Source organism: Crassostrea angulata, chromosome 9 (genome assembly GCF_025612915.1).
Source record: "Crassostrea angulata isolate pt1a10 chromosome 9, ASM2561291v2, whole genome shotgun sequence".
In the NCBI taxonomy this organism is placed as follows: Eukaryota; Metazoa; Mollusca; class Bivalvia; order Ostreida; family Ostreidae; genus Magallana; species Magallana angulata.
In genome coordinates, this window is record NC_069119.1 from 15741615 (window position 1) to 15758839 (window position 17225).

The following is a 17225-nucleotide window of genomic DNA, read 5'->3' on the forward strand; positions in this document are numbered from 1 at the left end:
ACACACACACACACACACACACACACACACACACACACACACACACACACACACACACACACACACACACACACACACACACACACACACACACACACACACACACACACACACACACACACACACACACACACACACACACACACACACACACACACACACACACACACACACACACACACACACACACACACACACACACACACACACACACACACACACACACACACACACACACACACACACACACACACACACACACACACACACACACACACACACACACACACACACACACACACACACACACACACACACACACACACACACACACACACACACACACACACACACACACACACACACACACACACACACACACACACACACACACACACACACACACACACACACACACACACACACACACACACACACACACACACACACACACACACACACACACACACACACACACACACACACACACACACACACACACACACACACTAGTATATACACATTGTATGGTATCGCATGTATAAGAAAACATTTTTTGAGTATTATGAGATGATCATATACGGTCGGGTTTATCAAATCCAATAAAGCACATATGACATTATGATAGATTTGAATATGTACGCCCGACCGTATTTGATCTCCTCATGATATTCAAAAAATGATTCCTTATTACATATATTTATATAATTTTCAGCAATTGTACGATTAAATATTGAAACAGTCATTAATGAAATGCATTGGACTATACATAAAAAATCGATTCGAAGTGTTATCACAGACAAAGACACTTGAAAATTTAAATATATATTCGAATAATACCACACATGCAGGAATTATTAAATAAAAATATTACAATGTTTAGACGGTTTTTAATAGTTTTCATAATTAAACTAAAATCTATCACATCTTTCCAAGAGGCATTGTTTTCTTTATTTATGAATTTAAAAAAATATCTCCAACATGAAATATAATTTCTGAAAAAACTATGTCCTTCGTTTGTAAATAAAAATCCATCCACAGCTTATATGATTGCCTTAGACAACTTTTCTTTGAGTCAATTTAATCTCCTCGAGTATGACACTGAAGAAACAAATTCTAAATATCGTTTGTCATTTTGATTTATCAGTTAGTTAGTGTTCATAAATCTCCTCATATATTTCAATGAATGCAAAGTCGGTGTTAAAATAATAGAACCATTTTAACAAACCCTTGGACTTTCGGTTGGACGTATGGAAGGGAATTACCGCCAAAATTCTATGTATCTTGCTTTTATTCTTATTATGCTTATTTCTTTATCACCCCTGCGAATGTTATTGTCATTCAAATTTTAGACCACGTGGTTTTATTTGACCCGTTCAGTTTCGCAGTAAAAATCGTACCTCGTGTATAAAGGCTATTTCACAGTATCTAGGTTCTTACAGTCAAATATAAAATCTAGAGGTTTATTGATTTTAAACTTTATCTTCATTAATTGGTGAATAAAATGTGTTCTAGAAATAAATGTGACTATACAAAAATTAGTTTTTGTCTGCTGTTGCAACAACTAACATGCTTAAAAGAGATCCCTCCTGAGGATTAATTTTCGATCCGCGCCTGACCTAGTAATAACATCAATAGTGAAACAGACTATACCATTTTATGCAGAATGTTCCTTGAAAATGGCTCGATATACTAAGTTTTAATGCAAAACAGACACCCATTATTTTTTTAAAAACATGGTATTGCACACCACAAGCATCAAACATGGCTATGATTTTATTAAGCAACCCAATGTTTATATTTTCAACCACTCTACACGTGTTTGAACACGAACGATAACTCTGTTCTGAATATTATCGTTTAATATAAATAAATGCTAGATGGTTAAATAAGACATACATCTTGAAAGCTTTTCCCGTTTTAACATAAATCAAAGTAGGATATGATATGAAAAACGACCAGTACTTACGTATTATGAGAATATTATCCGAACACTTATACTTCCGCTCGAAATTTCACAGGAACTGAACAAATAACTTACGTATTATGAGAATATTATCCGAACACTTATACTTCCGCTCGAAATTTCACAGGAACTGAACAAATATCGGTGAAGTCTCGTGAACTTTCATTCGAGCACCTCTGGATTTATTACTTACTTAGCAACGATAAAGGAAACATTCCGAACACATTCGCAGGGGTGTTTATTCTTCAGTACATTTACACTTGCATGTCACTTTATTGTTTTCATATTCATGCTTATCTAATTTTACTTTGATTCTCATTGATTCTTTATTGTTTGCTTATTTCTATGTTGCAATATTCTCTTCTTATTCGTGTAGATTCTTTCTTCTATATCTGTTACAAACGTGAATTCAAACACGCAAACCATAAGGCACTTTGAATAAAGACGAATACAAGTTGCATGAATTTAATGCTGCATTATGACGCCAGGCGGCAGTGTGCGCGCTACAATTGCTGCTCCCAAAGATTTATTAAAACGAAACTTACAAATGGCATAAATTTAATTAACTCGTGAAAACATCTCAAATTAAGGGCTTAGTATAGAAATATGAAATACATGTAAATATAGTCAACTTTTAACAAGCCATGATATACGCAGACTCAAAAAGATACTGTTTTTTTTGTATACATGTACAATGCCTCCGCGCGGTTCTAAAAAAAAATCGGGGGGGGGGGGGGGGGTTCTGAGAGATAATTTTGTATTAATTATTTTATTGGTTAATTAAAAAAGTGTGAATTTTCCATTGGGGGGTCTGATCTCATTCTAGATCCGCAATGCAATGTACCGTGTATATATGCAGTAACAAATTATATGCAAATTATTTGCATGAACGGTTAATTTTTAGAAGAGGAACATGTCATACATAGTAAGTACTTGTCGACAGGACTTTATTCTCATTTGAAGTAAAAAGAAGTGGGGTGGTGCACGGTTCTGTCCAGAGGTACCTGTGGAACATGTTGATGAAATAGAAATAAAATAAACCAAATTTAAAGATGTTTTTGAAAAACAATAAAAGGACTGGGGTACGAAATGCTTAGAAGTAGCTTTACCTGTACTTTAGTACGTATGAAAATTATCCCTTGCATGAATCACTATGTATCTCTCGTTAGGCTACAGTACTGTGTATACCTGATTAAATGCGATGAATTAATATCTGCGTGAAATTCCGGGTTAAAAACTTAAAACTACAGGTTTAAAGATTTCACTTATTTTTCTAAAAGTTTTGAACTTGTGATATGAAAAAAAAGTTTGGTGCACGCGATTTTATATTCTTGCGATTCGGCACAGAACGGTGGAATCGCAGAAGTAAATATACGTATACACGGTAAAATTAACGAAAGTAAAGTATCAGTGACTATAATTACACAATGAGTAAACGAAAACAAACCAGGCAAAGAGATTAAAATACGGTATGTGATATGACTGTTTATTCGTTTTGGTTTAAAATCTAAATCAAATCCTAATAAAAAAAATTTAAATAAAGTTCTAAACAGAATATTTTTTTTCTTCCAAAATACAAAACATAAATAATGTATGCTTCTTATTTACACAAATTTTCGAAGTGATAAAAATGTGTATGTATCACTCACAGCCATGCTTATTGTAGGTATGTTTATTTTAATATAAATCATGTACATGTAACTGAATGTCCATGTTTAGATTTGAAGGTGTTTAAGCTATGATACATGTAACTAGAGACATGAACCTCATACATGTCTATCTGTCGACCGACTTCCATATCAAGCTTGCGATGATGATAATTATGATACGGATGCTAATTTTGAGAACAGTAAGATTATTGCTAGCGCTCTCGAGCGCTAGCAACTACGTTAGTCCTTTTCACTGGAATACGCATGCTCGACTCCATAGAAGGGGATTCTGGGAATATCTACTGTATACCACTATAGATAAACTGTACCATTTGAATTTCGTTTTATAATCTTCACATAAAGTTTTGTGTTTGATTGTAAATGTCAAAAATTAACAGTAGGTTAGGTCTTATAATGCAAGGTTATTTTAAATATTATAATAAAAAACTTGTCTTATCTTAAATTCTTTCAAACTCGAAAAACAACCTCAGACATGTTTTCCGACCTTTCCGGAAAGGCCCGAGAATAAACGATTGCTACAAAACAGTACCAATGGTTCTTGAAATTTTTCACCTCGAAATTGAAATTACAGTAGCTATATATTGATTAAGGCACAGTCAATAAGCTATGCCATTGCCGATGTGAAGCCCACTCTACATGTAGAATCACAATTCTAAATTTTAACTGATTCAGAAATTTAAATCTATGTTTTAGAAATCTGCTTCTGTGTTTTATGATGGCTACAGCGCTAGCTCACCAATCTTTTTAAAAGATAAGCTTGTATATATAACACTGATGCGCAGACTTATAATTTTATTTTATTTTAAGGGGGGGGGGGGGTCAAGTCACCCCACCATCCTTGAAAATTCAAACTTTTTTTAAATTCACTTAGTAAACCCACTGAAAATAGAACTCGACCTACCCCATCCCCCCACCTCCTCCCCGGCAAACAAAATTATAAAGTATCCCTAAGTACATAAACCTCCCCTCCATTTTTTGATCTGAACATATAAACATTGGAGCGAAATGTCACGGTGCGAAACATCCCACATTTTTATTAAGCTAGCTACGTTGTTTTTTTTTCTCCGGGGAGCAGCAATTGTAGCGCGCACACTGCCGTCTGGCGTCATAATGCAGCATTAAATTCATGCAACTTGTATTCGTCTTTATTCAAAGTGCCTTATGGTTTGCGTGTTTGAATTCACGTTTGTAACAGATATAGAAGAAAGAATCTACACGAATAAGAAGAGAATATTGCAACATAGAAATAAGCAAACAATAAAGAATCAATGAGAATCAAAGTAAAATTAGATAAGCATGAATATGAAAACAATAAAGTGACATGCAAGTGTAAATGTACTGAAGAATAAAAAAGTAAGCATAATAAGAATAAAAGCAAGATACATAGAATTTTGGCGGTAATTCCCTTCCATATGGACGAAGCTATCTATTTTATTGCGTCAAAACAAGTTAAAAATGACGCGGTTTCAAGCGAAATACGCACCGATTGCATAGCCTTAGCTCAAAAGCCAGACAAATCTTGTTCATTTCAAAGAGCAATGGCTGAGTGGCCAGCAATGAAATAGACAAGCCTACGTCACATTTTGTTTGACACAACTACCCAAAGTCCAAGCTTCTGTTAAAATGGCTCTAATAACAACCCCCTCCCAAAAAACAAACAGACAAAAACAAAAACAAAAAACAAAACAAAACACCAAACATACCCCCCCCCCCCCCAAAAAAAAGCCCCCCACCCCTCCCCCCTAAACAAAAACCAAAACAAAAAAAGCACCAACGCACGTGTATCTTCCTCACCTATTGCAGAGTCTTTTTTAAGGAGAGCATATTGTGTTTTATAGATTTCTATCCGATAATGATCATATAAGAAGAATACATAATGATACATAATGATCCACGGACGTGTCCAAAACTTTATACCACAATTGATGATTTTCACGGATACACGGTATTCTTTACAGTATAGTTCGTGTAAGACGATTGTTGTCTGTAAGCCATTACGTCATGTAGATCTCTCATTTATAAATGACACCCGATTCCATATATCCATTCATTCCTGAAGGCCTTTCCAGAAGCCATCAAGCAAGGCGATTTTTCCCAGGTTTTTACGGTATGCATAATTTATCATATATCGACTACTGCTGATTCCTAATTACACGCGAGGAATTAATTTCCGCGTAAAATCGCGAGAAGCAACCCTCGCGGATTTTAAAATCTCGCTTTTATTTTCAGATATTTTTTAAGTATAGGAAATTATATGTAACAAAATATAAGTAATATATTCTTGCAATTTGATACAAAACAGCGGAATGAAGTTCTCACGTAAAAAAGGAATTTACAGTATTAATTATTTTTTTTTCGTTTCAAATCGATGAAAGAGCGACGAAAATTACTATAGTCGGGTCGGTCCCAAATTATTGTTTCTCTCCTTTTGGCAATTTTCAATGAAATCAAACATACTTGTCGATTAAGTACAATTGAAATCGATAAAAGGGAAAAAATCCAACGTTCCTCATTGAGACATCGTCTGTTTTAACTCAGAGAAGCTAACAGAAACGATAAAGAAAATCTTACGGAAATTTGTAATTAGAAGTGTTCTCCATTTGGGGCATCTCGCACATTTATACAACGTAATCATCCGGGTACTCTCGTGTCGTCTGCAATGCAAAATCCCCGTAGCCCTTTTTAAAAAATCTTTTTTAGCCTTTTACTGAAACCTAGTAAGGTAGATGGGGCATTTCAAAGGAGAATTCTTGTTTTTTTTTTTTTCATACTATTAAATAATCATGAACATCGATTGAACCCTGAGATGTATATGAATATCAAATGAGTTAAGAAAATGTGCATGTATACATGTATATGTCATTTTTGTAATTTGAGAGAGAGAGAGAGAGAGAGAGAGAGAGAGAGAGAGGGAGGCATACAATATACAATTTAAGCTTTCATATCTCAGGATGATAGTTATTATTGCATTGTAGGATATATATTTAGGTTATGTATTGGACGATTCGGAATATCATGGCACAATTTTTTTTCAGCGGAAAAGTAATTTTTGTTTACATGTATAATGGTCTAATGTTACAAAAATTCAAAATTATCAAGAAAGAGATAAATATTTGTCAACATGCCTCGTGCACATTCATAAAATCATATTGGTGAAATCTTTAACAATAATTTATAGAATTCAAGGAGGAAAGGTTAGCATCATTATTCAGGAGATTAAATTTGAATATGAGACCCCCACTTCACATTTCTTCAGTTATTGATTTTGGAATGTACCAGCAATTATGTCTTCACTAATGAGTTAATTAATATTTACCTGGAACGCCTATTCCATAAACAGGATTAAAATTTGCTGATTAGCTGTTATTTATTTATTACATTTATATACAATCGTGTAACGAGTTACGTATTCTAGTGGTCGGATCAGAGAGAGAGAGAGAGAGAGAGAGAGAGAGAGAGAGAGAGAGAGAGAGAGAGAGAGAGAGAGAGAAGCATGATAAGACGATGGTTGTGTTGGTCCATTTCAAGTTTTATATAAGTTTAGAGTCCGCGGACCGATTGGTTTTGAAGCCTGACAATTAAAAACAAATACCAACACGTACCAAAATCTAGTGTACATGTACTATATGTTTGAAAAATACATGCATTAAGATCTTAAAGCTTGCTTTGTTTTACCACATGAACCAAAGGTTGGGACATTTATTTGTTAATTTTCGTTACAGTATAATGGTTATTGACAGAATACATGGATATTGATGAAAGGTGCCTTCGTATAAAGAAATAAGAATAGAAAATATATGATCATGATGATAAAAAAAGCAAAACAACACAAAGAAGATGAACCAAAACATTGAAAACTATGATTTCTATAATCCAAAATAATCATTTCCTCTCTCAAAAAATTAGAGATAAATAATTAACGTTGAATGTTTTGATTTTAGAGAAGAAGATGAACAGAAAATCATTTTGCCTGATTTTTGCCGGTTGCTTGATGACGTTGCTCTTCACAGATTGCGATGGACAACCATTCGGAATCCCGATCCCGAAGAATCGCTACATGTTGCTCGCCCGGAAGTTAAAAGCTCAGCCAATGGACCCGAATGCATGGACCGCGTCCAAATACTTAAAATGGCGGGCAATGTATGGAAAACGAAGTTTACCGGCAGACGACGACTACTACAGCTTCTGACGTCATGGACTGACCGATAACACTTTTGAAGATTGCATGACGAATTATTTCCACAGAGTACCAAACCGGATCTCTTTAACACAGTCATAATTATTTTCAAGCTTTCGTATTTGTTGTTTTGATGTCATGGTTCCTTGAAAATTGATAATAACTGAATTTCATATAAACAATTTATTTTTTTTTAACACTATTACAATATTTCTAATTCAAATTCCCGTGTTCGTTGTTTCGATGTCATGGAAAATTTGATAGTACTTTGTATTTGAATTTATAAAACCCAGTTTCTTCTGAATATATCTGCCTTGTTTGTGTAACCGTATGAGATTCAAAATGAAATTCTTAAAACTAAAAGTCTATTTTTATATCAGTGCATCGTTGGTTGTGATGTGACGTTATTTTTGTATAATAAGGACCCACCCTTCCAAAATAACATAGGTTTTGTTTCTTTTTCAGAGGAGAAAACGTTTAAATTTCAATTGCAATAATTTCCAGTGAAAAGGAAAGATTCACACTGCCAATAGAAATATTATATTTTATGTTGTATTTAAAAACATTACTTAGACTGATTCAAAGTTTTGTATTTTTATGTATGTTATCAAAATAAATATGAATTCAAGTATAATGCAATCATCTGTGTGTTTTTATTTTTGATAAATAGCTTTTATTTATCTCAATTTTTTTTTTGAAAAGATGAATATACATTTTTTTTTTGTTTACATGTATTATGTGCGTTTTATTTATGATAAATTCAAGCTAGCTTTTATGTATCTCATTTTTTTGGGGGGTGGGGGGGGGGGGGTGGATGTACATTTATTTGGTTTAGATGTATTATACTTAATAATATATCTATATTACAAACTGAAAGAAGGATATCACAAATTACGTGTTGAGAATTTCACTCTGAGATTTCATGATGCCTTGTAATGTCTCCCTTTAAAGGGGTTCAATGGTTCTAGCTATTTTTAGACAATATTGATCTCCTTTGGAGAAGAGCTCCAAATAAAAAAAAAAGATTAAAATATTCACAAAATTTTCAAGCAAAATGTATGGAGTATCTCTTTAAGAAATACTAATTTATAACTTAAAATTCATTAAAAATTTAAGGTAGAACTGATGGATAATCTGTTATCCAGCCAACCTCCGTAATAAATTCCCGCCAGACGACAGTACCCTATCTGGATATAATGGAACGATGACATCTTTTTTCTGCATTAGTGGGCTATTTTGAATTTTTATTTAGTCTTGAAAAATCCAACCTAAAGTTGTATCTTTATTTCGATCAGACAAAGAACAGGGGTGTACAGAGCGTTGTAAATCCCCCCACTCGGGGCAATAAAGACGAAAGAATTTAAATTTGAGTTAAACTATTAATTTTTGGCTTGTATTTATTGTTTTAAGTATAAATTTTACGATGGAAATCAATATTGTGCTTTTATTCTATAAAAACGACAGATATAGGTTTCCAAATTTCCATTTCCGTTTTATGCCAAAATCTTGGATGATTCACTGTTCTAAATTGCAAAATTTAGGTATGAATGTCTTGACTCCATCCTATACGTTCTTTAATTTAAAGAATAAGTTTTCATTTACTTTTATTAATGATTTATTAAAATGGAGTATAGACCCATAATGGGTCATTATGAAAAAAAATATCAAATACCATTTATATAACGATAACAATTACGTAATGTTCATGTTCTGTACACAATGTCGGATAAAAATAGCGCTAGCACAGATATGAGATCATGCTGTAATGTTTAGAAAGCAAGCAAATAAAACACAGAGGATAAGTACCAAGTACATGTATTGATGTATGCTATTAATTTGTCAGAGAATGCAGTTCTATATTGTCACGTACATGTACTGATGCATACTTTCAAATGTAAAGATTTTTTAAATGTTCATGTGCCATTTTAAAATCCTGGGTACGGGGGGACTTGTCAGGCCTTGTACGCTCTTATCCTTTGTGATCTTTAGGCTAACCAATAACCAAAAATTTAAACTACCACTGTGAAACACTATTTAAAATTAATTGAGGAAAAACAGAATTGAAATTTTACATGATTACATGTATATATATATTTTTATAATTGTAAAAATTAGAACTTTTGAAATATTACGATCATTAAATGCAAAAATGTAAAAAAAAAATAAAAATAAAAATAAAAAAACAAAACAGTCTTGTCACTTCAATTAAATTTCTATAATCTGTATATATTTTTATAAGCAACAGTTGACAACACGAGACAAACTAAAAAGTATTCAAATTTTCGTCAGCTTCTTGTTTTAACCCTATTTTAAGAAAAATGAGATTAAGCCATACTCAATTTTCCAAAACACTTTTTTCATGCATACAAATCATAGACAACAGAGAGGTTAAGCATTTGAATGTGCACGTCTACGGGTACATGTAGACCTTTAAGTATGTTTACACGTACACGTACAAAAATTTTAATTGGCTTATGTTAAATAAATGTACCTCTAAATGAATGTGAAAAATAATTAGAATTAACATTTTCAACATGTTCAATTTACTCTCACTGTACATGAAGTAATTCAATGAATTTGATGAAACAAAAAGCACAGTCGTCCTTAACCTATCGTCTGCTTTACATAAAACAACTTTTGATGTACACAAAGTATGTATTTCTTTTGATAAATGCTATAAGTTTTTGATTTTACACGTTTTGTACAACTTGTAGAATTACGCGGCATGCAGAAATTATGACGTATTACACATTGAATTAGGGGATTCCCCTAGTTAAACGTACTCGTTCGAATGCTTAACCTCTATTGTTATTGCTTTGTTTCTTTTTCCCTTTTATTAAGGTCTTCCGTTTCCAACGGAAGACCTTATTGTTATTGCTTTGTTTCTTTTTAGGGTCTTCCGTTTCCAACGGAAGACCCTCTTGTTATTCTACGGTTTCTTTTTCTTTATTAGGGTTTTCCGTTTTCAACGGAAAACCCTTCTGTTATTCTACGGTTTCTTTTTCTTTATTATTATACTTTTTTTTCTTTTTCTGACTTTTTTGGAGCGTTATTTCTCAGAAACTATTCAACCGATTTACACCAAATTTTTAGGAGTTATAAAGCATCAATGTTGCTACTGATTAATAAAATTTCAAATGATTACGTCACTTCCGGTTTCAGATATGGACGATTTTGTAAATTTTTAAGGGTAATTTTGTCCACGCATCTCCTCTGAAACTAATCATGGTAAAAGCTTGAAATTTGCAGGGATTGTAGATGAATGTCTGTAGATTTCCCTCCATGCTTCCAATTGCGAAAAATGCGCAAGGCCTAGAAGCTCGCCTGAACCTGAAAATTAGCACCAAATTTTTTCACAAAATTTTCGCACATTTTCCGTAATATCTTTTGACGTATAAATATTTTGTTAAAACATGTAATGCAAAAGCTGTTTCAATTTGCACGGGCTTTTATTTGATATCAAGAAAAAAGGGCTGTCCCCTCAAATTAGGGGCCAAGAGGGCTCTAAAGTCTATTTGCGATAACTTTTTAGTGAACAATAATTTGTTATCAACTAAAGAAGCAAAAATGTTCATTGTACAGCTGTTTATCTATACAGTACCATACTTAAGTCATATATTACGTAATTAGGGGTTTCAAGGGGCCAGAAGTTCAAAACTTTGATCATTAATATCTGAAAAGGGAGAAATATTTTTTAAAGCAATGTAGAATAAAAGTTGTTCAAAATAATGTTTTGTACAATATGCTACCTTAAATTTTTTTGTTGATGACCCCATTTAGGAGTTAAAGGGTCGGCCCCTAAAATACATTTGTACAGATATCTCAAGAACGGTAAACATTTTGTGAACACTTGTTAAACAAAATATGTTTATATTTACAAGACCTTTTATTTGATGTCAAGAAAAAGGGGCTGGCCCCTCAAATTAGGGGTCAAGAGGGTTCTTATGTCTTCTTATAATAACTCTTTACTGAACAATATTGTGTTATTAATTATAGAAGCAAAAATGTTCATTGTACAGCTGTTCATATATACAGTACCATACCTAAGTCATATATTACGTAATTAGAGGTTTCAAGGGGCCAGAACTCAAAACTCTGATCATTAATATCTGAAAAAGGAGAAATATTTTTAAAAGCAATGTAGAACAAAAGTTCTTCAAAATAATGTTCTTAACAATATGATACAAAAAATGTTGTTGTTAGTGGCCCCGGTAAGGGGTTAAAGGGTCGGCCCCTAAAACACATTTGTACAGATATCCCGAGAACGGTTTACAATTCATGAACACTTGTAGAACAAAATATGTTTATATTAGCGAAACCTTTTATTTGATATCAAGAAAAAGGGGCTGACCACTCAAATTAGGGGCCAGAAGGGCTACTTAGTCTTTTCATAATAACTCTTTTCTGACCAATAATTTGATATTAATCATAAAGCAGCAAAGAAGCTTTTATTAAGCTTAATTTAAAACCGAAACCCGTTTTAAAATCAGACGATGCATTACAGAGATATTGGGGTTCAAAAATTCATTTTTCCGGAAATTTTGATTCCGCGTCCTTGGTTTAAAAAAAGCGTAATGTTTAAAGTGAAATAAACTCGTACAAAAAATAATTGTTAAGTCGTACTTGAACACATTTGGATTGTTTTTGTTAAGTCGTTCTTGAAATCGGAAAGGTGTTTGTTAAGTCGTACTTAAAATCATTCGTATTTAGTTAAGTCGTACCAGGAATAATTCGATTTTTTTCAATTTTTATATTTTAGTTACTATTTAATTATTTTATGAGCTCTGCTTCTTACATGAACTTCCAGCTTTACTTCCGACATTAACGGAAAACCCACTCGTTGCTTTGCAACGAGCTTTGCTCTAGTTATTCTTTTTTTTCTTTTTCTGACTTTTTTTGAGCGCTATTTCTCAAAAACTATCCAACCGATTCGCACAAAATTTTCAGGATGGATAAAGCATGATCGGCGCTACATTTAATAATATTTTTTAATGATGACGTCACTTCCGGTTTCAGATATTGACGATTTTGTAAATTTTTAAGGGTCATTTTGTCCACGCATCTCCTCCAAAACTAATCAAGATAGAAGCTTGAAATTTTCAGGGATTGTAGATGAATGTATGTAGATGTACCCCCATGCTTCCGGTTATAAAAATAGCTCAAGGCCTCGAAGCTCGCCTGAACCTGAAAATTAGCACCAATTTCTTTCACGAAATTTTCGCACATTTTCTGTAATATCTTTTGATGTATAAATATTTTGTTAACACACGTAATGCAAAAGTTGTTTAATTTTGGAAGACCTTTAATTTGATATCAAGAAAAAGGGGCTGGCCCCTCAAATTAGGGGCCGAGATGGCTCTAAAGTCTTCTTACAATAACTCTTTACTGAACAATATTTTGTTATTAATTATAGAAGCAAAAATGTTCACTGTACAGCTGTTTATCTAATCAGTACAATACTTTAGTCATACGTTACGTAATTAGGGGTTTCAAGGGGCCAGAAGTTGAAAAATTTGATCATTAATATCAGAAAAAGGAGAAATACTTTGGATAGCACTGTAGAACAAAGTTGTTTAAAATAATGTTCTCAACAATACGAAAACTAAAATTTTGTTGTTGGTGGCCCCGGTAAGGAGTTTGAGGGTCGGCCCCTAAAACACATTTATACAGATATCTTGAGAAAGGTTAACAATTCCTAAACACTTGTTTAACAAAATATGTTTATATTTGCAAGACCTTTAATTTGATATCAAGAAAAAAGGGCTGGCCCCTCATATTAGGGGCCAGGGGGCTCTAAAGTCTTTTTATAATAACTCTTTACTGAAAAATATTTTGTTATTATTTATAGAAGCAAAAATGTTCATTGTACAACTGTTTATCTATACAGTATCATACCTAAGTCATATGTTACATGATTAGGGGTTTCAAGGGGCCAGAAGTCCAAAACTTTGATCATTTTTATCTTGAGAAGGAGAAATATTTTGAAAAGGAATGTGGAACAAAAGTTGTTTGAAATAATGTTCTTAACAAAATGATACCAAAAATGTTGTTGTTAGTTGCCCCGATAAGGGGTTAAAGGGTCAGCCCCTAAAACACAGTTGTTTAGATATCTCGATAAAGTTTACAATTTGTGAACACTTGTAGAACAAAATATGTTTAAATTAGCGAGACCTTTTATTTGATATCAAGAAAAAGGGGATGACCCCTCAAATTAGGGACCAGAAGGGCTATTAAGTCTTTTTATAATAACTCTTTTCTCACCAATAATTTGATATTAATCATAAAGCAACAAAAAAGCTTTTTTATGCTTAATTTTAAACTGAAATCCGTTTTAAAATCGGACGATGCATTACAATATTATTGGGATTTTAAAAATTGAGTTTTCCGGAGATTTTGATTCCACGTTCTTGGTTAAGAAAATAGCGATATGTTCGAAGTAAAATTAACTCGTACCAAAAATAATTGTTAAGTCGTACTTGAACACATTCGGATTTTTTTTGTTTAGTCGTTCTTGAAATCAGAAGGTTTTTGTTAATTCGTACTTAAAATCATTTGGATTTTGTTAAGTCGTACCAGGAATAATTCGATTTTTTTCATCTTTTTATTATCGTTACTCTTGTTATTGGTTTAAAAGCTCTGCTTCTTACAGGAACTTCCAACTTTACTTCCGACATTAACGGAAGACCCACTCGTTGCTTTGCAACGAGCTTTGCTCTAGTTCCCTTTTATTTTTATTTTTTTTTCTTACGCTTTTTTGTACAAGCGATTTTTTGAAAACGACTTGACCGATTTTCGTGAAAATTTCAGATCTTGTAGATATTGATAAAAACCTTATATATAATTTTTTATTTTAATGACGTCATTTCCGTTCGGGAGATATTGATGTTTTAGTGATTTTTAGAGGGCCATTTTGTCCTGCTATCTCCTCCTAAACGAAAAAAGATATTGAATTTAAATTTTCAGGGATTGTAGACAAAAGATTGTAGATGTGTTTAAAGGCATTTGTGGTTGTCTGGCTTCAAAGGCGTCGAAGCTCGCCTGGGCCCGAAAATCGAGTTTAAAAAAACGACGTAATTTTTAATGGTTTTCGTTCTTTATCTCCTTTCCTGAAAATATTTTACCATAACATATAGAGCAAATAAAATTTATATTTACAGGATCTTCCGTTTGATAACAAGAAAAAGGGGCTGGTCCCTTAAATAAGGGGCCAAAAGGGCTCTAAAGTCTTTCTCCTATGGCACTTTACTGAGAAATATTTTGTAATATGTTTAAGAAGCAAAAATGTTCATTTTTTACTAATAAAACTATACATTATAAATTTTTTATTATGCGTTACGTAATTAGGGGTTTTAAGGGGCCAAAAATCCAAAACTTCGATCGAATATATCTCAAAAAGGACAAATATTTTTAAAAGCAATATAGAATAAAAGATGCTTAGAATGATGTTTTAAACAATATTCAATCATAAAATTTTCGTTATCTGGCCCCAATAAGGAGATTAGGGGTCGGCCCCTTAAATATCATATCCCAGATAGCTCAAAAACGGCAAAGAATTTCTAAACACTTGTTGTACAAAATATGTTTAATATCAAAAGAACTTTCGTATGATGCCAAGAAAAAGGGGCTGGCCCTTCAATTTAGGGGCCAAAAGGGCTCTAAAGTCTGTCTTCCATAGCACTTTACTGAGAAATATTTTGTCATATGTTTAAGAAGCAAAAATGTTCATTTTTTACTAATTAAACTATACATTATAAAAATGTTATTATGCGTTACGTAATTAAGGGTTTTAAGGGGCCAAAAGTCCAAAACTTCGATCGAATATATCTCAAAAAGGACAAATATTTTAAAAAGCAATATAGAATAAAAGATGTTTAGAATGATGTTTTAAACAATATTCAATCATAAAAGAATCGTTATCTGGCCCCAATAAGGAGATTAGGGGTCGGCCCCTAAAACGTCATATCCCAGATAGCTCAAAAACAGCAAAGAATTTCTAAACACTTGTTGAACAAAATATGTTTAATATCAAAAGAACTTTCGTATGATGCCAAGAAAAAGGGGCTGGCCCTTCAATTTAGGGACCAAAAGGGCTCTAAAGTCTTTCTTCCATAGCACTTTACTGAAAAATGTTTTGTTTAGGAAGGAAAAATGTTCATCTCACATTTATTTAACAACATATTATAATTATTTTATCATGTGTTCCGTATTAAGGGGTTTTAATGGGTTTTAAGGGGCCAGAAGTACCAAACTTTGATAACATACCTCAAACAGAACAAATATTTTTAAAAAAAATTATTTTGAAAATCAATATAGAATAAAATGCTGAGAATGATGTTCCTAATAAAATTCAACCATCAATTTTTTGTTGTTGCCCCAATAAGGAGATAAAGGGTCAAATATCATAGTCAAGGTCATATAACCTTCAAAATATCGCACGGAAGACCTCCTCGTTGCTCGCAACGAGATCGTGTCTAGTTGTTATTGCTTTGTTTCTTTTTCCCTTTTATTTTTTTTTTTTCTTACGCTTTTTTGTACAAGCGATTTTTTGAAAACGACTTGACCGATTTTCGTGAAAATTTCAGATCTTGTAGATATTGATAAAAACCTTATATATAATTTTTTATTTTAATGACGTCATCTCCGTTCGGGAGATATTGATGTTTTAGTGATTTTTAGAGGGCCATTTTGTCCTGCTATCTCCTCCTAAACGAAAAAAGATATTGAATTTAAATTTTCAGGGATTGTAGACAAAAGATTGTAGATGTGTTTAAAGGCATTTGTGGTTGTCTGGCTTCAAAGGCGTCGAAGCTCGCATGGACCCGAAAATCGAGTTTTAATAAACGACGTAATTTTTAATGGTTTTCGTTCTTTATCTCCTTTCCTGAAAATATTTTACCATAACATATAGAGCAAATAAAATTTATATTTACAGGATCTTCCGTTTGATAACAAGAAAAAGGGGCTGGTCCCTTAAATAAGGGGCCAAAAGGGCTCTAAAGTCTTTCTCCTATGGCACTTTACTGAGAAATATTTTGTAATATGTTTAAGAAGCAAAAATGTTCATTTTTTACTAATAAAACTATACATTATAAATTTTTTATTATGCGTTACGTAATTAGGGGTTTTAAGGGGCCAAAAATCCAAAACTTCGATCGAATATATCTCAAAAAGGACAAATATTTTTAAAAGCAATATAGAATAAAAGATGCTTAGAATGATGTTTTAAACAATATTCAATCATAAAATTTTCGTTATCTGGCCCCAATAAGGAGATTAGGGGTCGGCCCCTTAAATATCATATCCCAGATAGCTCAAAAACGGCAAAGAATTTCTAAACACTTGTTGAACAAAATATGTTTAATATCAAAAGAACTTTCGTATGATGCCAAGAAAAAGGGGCTGGCCCTTCAAT

At 32.8% G+C, this 17225-nt stretch overlaps 1 protein-coding gene across 3 annotated transcripts in view; it reads left to right on the forward strand.

The window, feature by feature from the left end:
• Positions 1–8447, forward strand: part of LOC128162951 (uncharacterized) — a 47617-nt gene extending 39170 nt beyond the window's left edge. For 2 of the 3 annotated variants that reach the window (XR_008240742.1, XR_008240744.1), the window contains one exon: positions 7578–8447. The gene's annotated coding sequence lies outside the window, so the exon portion shown is untranslated. Of the gene's footprint in view, positions 1–5531; positions 5744–7577 lie in introns of those variants that run through there. The other variant, XR_008240743.1, reaches the window with a different exon arrangement.
• Positions 8448–17225: the final 8778 nt, after the last annotated feature.